The sequence below is a fragment of the Lactuca sativa genome, chromosome 2 (assembly GCF_002870075.4).
Source record: "Lactuca sativa cultivar Salinas chromosome 2, Lsat_Salinas_v11, whole genome shotgun sequence".
In the NCBI taxonomy this organism is placed as follows: Eukaryota; Viridiplantae; Streptophyta; class Magnoliopsida; order Asterales; family Asteraceae; genus Lactuca; species Lactuca sativa.
Genome location: NC_056624.2, coordinates 136,962,301 through 136,965,608, shown reverse-complemented (window position 1 = coordinate 136,965,608; position 3,308 = coordinate 136,962,301). Strand labels below are relative to the sequence as shown.

Here is a 3,308-nt window from a genome sequence, read left to right as displayed (position 1 = left end):
TAAGGTGTTTATATAAGGTAAAATCCCTAAAATTTAGTGTTTTCATCTGGCCAGCTTATGCCCAACGTACGCATGGGTATGCGCAGCGTACGCAGGGGCTTCCCCCGCTTCGCACCTCACTTTTCTACGTCATGTGTACACTATGTATGCCCAATGTACGACCCTCCCCTTCTCATAATTTATCATTATTATTATTATTATTATTATTATTATTATTATTATTATTATTATTATTATTATTATTATTATTATTATTATTATTATTATTATTTGATTAACATAATACTTGGCAACTCGGGTATTACAAATCTCCTTTACTTGAATTAGACATCGTCCTCGAAGTATGTTGTTGCTGCTAGGAATAACTCCGAGTAATGTTGAAACATCCCAAAAACACAGTCTGAAATTTCATTTAATTTAATAATAAAAACCATAGTCGATAAACCTCATATAAAAATGATAAGAAATGTATCTCAAAATATCATAACAATTGTCAAGTATATCAGAGTATAAACATCCCAGGCTAAACAAATGGTGTGTGCACTGCAATCTTCTCGAGCTCCTCTTTTGAAAACTGAGTACCTGAAACCAAAACTGAAAACCATAAGCACGAAGCTTAGTGAGCTCCTTCAAACTACCACATGCCATACAATAACATATAAAGCATCTACTGGGCCTTGCCCACTACATCGGACCAAAGTCCGGAAACTGCATCGGGCCGAAGCCCGGACTAACTGGGACCATGTCCCCTGCATCGGACCGAAGTCCGGAAACTGCATCGGGCCAAAGCCCGGACTAACTGGTACCATGTCCCCTGCATCGGACCGAAGTCCGGAAACTGCATCGGGCCGAAGCCCGTACTAACTGGGGCCTTGCCCCCTGCATCGGACCGAAATCCGGAAACTGACTGGGATCTTGTCCCCTGCATCAGACCGAAATCCGGACTAACTGCATCGGACCGAAGTCCGGAACTAACTGAACAAAGCATAACATGAACATATCAACTAATATGGACACACATATACTGCATACTGCATCGGGCCATGACCCGGAACACATAACACATAGATCCTGTTTAAGCCACGAAGGCATCAAACATACATACTAACTACTGCATCGGACCGAAGTTCAGAAACTACTGCTAGCTAAACGGGCCGGCATTGTGGCCTTAGACCCGTTCCTACTAGAAGGAAACTCACCTCACACTGCTGAAGTCCTGTAGACACAATCCCACACTGCTGAAGTCCCGTAGACTCCACCCCAGCTGCTGGCTGACAGATTCCCGAACTGTCAACACCTAATAACACCCAATTAATAATTGGGTTCTAACACATAACTAAAAATACATGCTTTAGATAATTACTACATTACCCCTAGCTTGGCTTACCCAAGCCCAAGTCCCAATACATAGGCCCAAAGTCAACTAGGGATCAAAGTCCAACATATGGCCCAATTTTCCAAATTAGGCCCAAACCTCTACATGGACTTCCCTTAAGGCCCAATTGATCAGTCCAGTCCAACATGTATCATTCTAAGGCCCAATATCATACAACCATCTAGGCCCCAACTATGGCCCATCTATGGCCCAATTTTCCAAATTAGGCCCAATCCTTCATATAGGCCTTACCCTAAAGCCCAACTAATTACTCTAGTCCATTTGATTATTCTCAGATGGCCCAACACAAAGCCCAAGTGAAATTAGGGTTTCACATCAAATGATAACTAGGTTTAAGTGTTTCTTACTTAACCCACTAAGGACTTAACACACTAGGGACTTAATCCATTAAGGACTTAATCCATTAAGTCCATTATTGCTTAGATTAATTTATGCCAATGATTATTATTTAATATTCACTTATTAAATAATTCCCGCGTGTGCTGATAATCTCTCAAATATTAGTATTTTCTCAATTAGCCCATTAAGGACTTAATCCATTAAGTCCTTTAATCCACTAGATAAATGGCATGGAATAGTTTGGGCTTAATTCACAATCCAATCCTAATGGCCCATAAGTGGCCTAATTAGTCAAAGGCCCAAAACTCACAATTAGGGTTTTCCACCCAAACATGGCCCAAAAGGCCCAAAACCAATCTCTAAGCCCATTAGGGTTTGCTAGCGAGGCATCACCCACTACCACCTCGGGTAGTGGTGGTCCATGGCGGCTCACGGCAGCGGCCACCACCTTATGGTGGTGGTTTTGATTCTTTTCATTAATCCAAAATTCAAGTTACATTTTACAAAGCTAATCTCAATTAACCATATACACACGCACATACTAAACTAATCACACACTCAGAAACTAATCACACACACACACGATGGCGGCCGATAGCTGAGCTTAGCGGCAGCCACCATGGCTGGCGGCCATGGTGGGTTCTTCCTCCATTTTCCGGTCATCAAACAACATCTACAACACCCACGAAAATACTAGTTTATACCAAACATCCCAGCCATATATCACACCCACAACTTCAAGACCATAATAAACAGGTTGTAAATTGGAACCCATAAACATCCAGCTACCTTTCAGGTGGCTACATCGTGGGAAATGACGAGATCATAGGCCAAGGGCCACCGGTGGCAGTTACATCACCGATCAGGTGAGAGGAAGGAAGAAGTGGTAGGTTACGATACCTACCGAGAACCCTCAGGTCACGCATAACCCTCTCAGTAGCAAAAACGGCGAATGTCACCGATCTCGGTGGCTCTTCAAGCTATTAACAATGTCTCCGACCAGCGGCAGTGTCGGGATAGCGTTCTAATGGCGAGGTGGTCGTTGGCGGCGTCAATCTGATCAGAAAACGCACAAGAAGGAGAAAGAAATGGCGGCTGAACTTGGCTTCACACTCGCTCTTCGGTAGCGGGGGTCGTCGTGGCTCACACCGGCGAGGCAACATGCGAACGGTGGAGCTCAAATCGATGGGAAGCGGCAGCCTAGGAGCTCTCATGGCGGCGGCTGGAGAAAACACGATCTAGGGTTAAGGTTTTTTTTGGCTGCACCTTCTTTTTGACGAGAGGATGAAGGGATCAGATATATCCTGTAGCTCCAAATCAAACTACCCTGCCAAAAATACACTTTTGGTCCCTCCTCCCCATATTATTTTCAGCATCAATCCAAAATTTACCTTTTAAACCCTTAGCCCATAAATTCCTTTCATAACATATCCCTTTATTACCAATAAGCCCTTAAGCCTTCAAATATCTTAAATTTAAGTCCATTAATTACCAAACGCACCCTGACTTCTGTAATTATAAGTTTTAACTCCTCGAAACTACACCTCGCTCAATTATTATTCATTTTAGGGCT

General features: G+C 43.1%; 1 long non-coding RNA gene across 1 annotated transcript; it reads right to left on the bottom strand.

Annotated features, from left to right (window-relative positions):
• Positions 1 to 377: 377 nt before the first annotated feature.
• LOC128132054 (uncharacterized) lies at positions 378 to 2,988 on the bottom strand. The gene is made up of 2 exons (XR_008229982.1): positions 1,200 to 2,988; positions 378 to 582 (listed from the first exon to the last, which is right to left on the bottom strand). It is a non-coding gene; the product is annotated as an uncharacterized LOC128132054 (long non-coding RNA).
• Between the last annotated feature and the right edge of the window lie 320 nt (positions 2,989 to 3,308).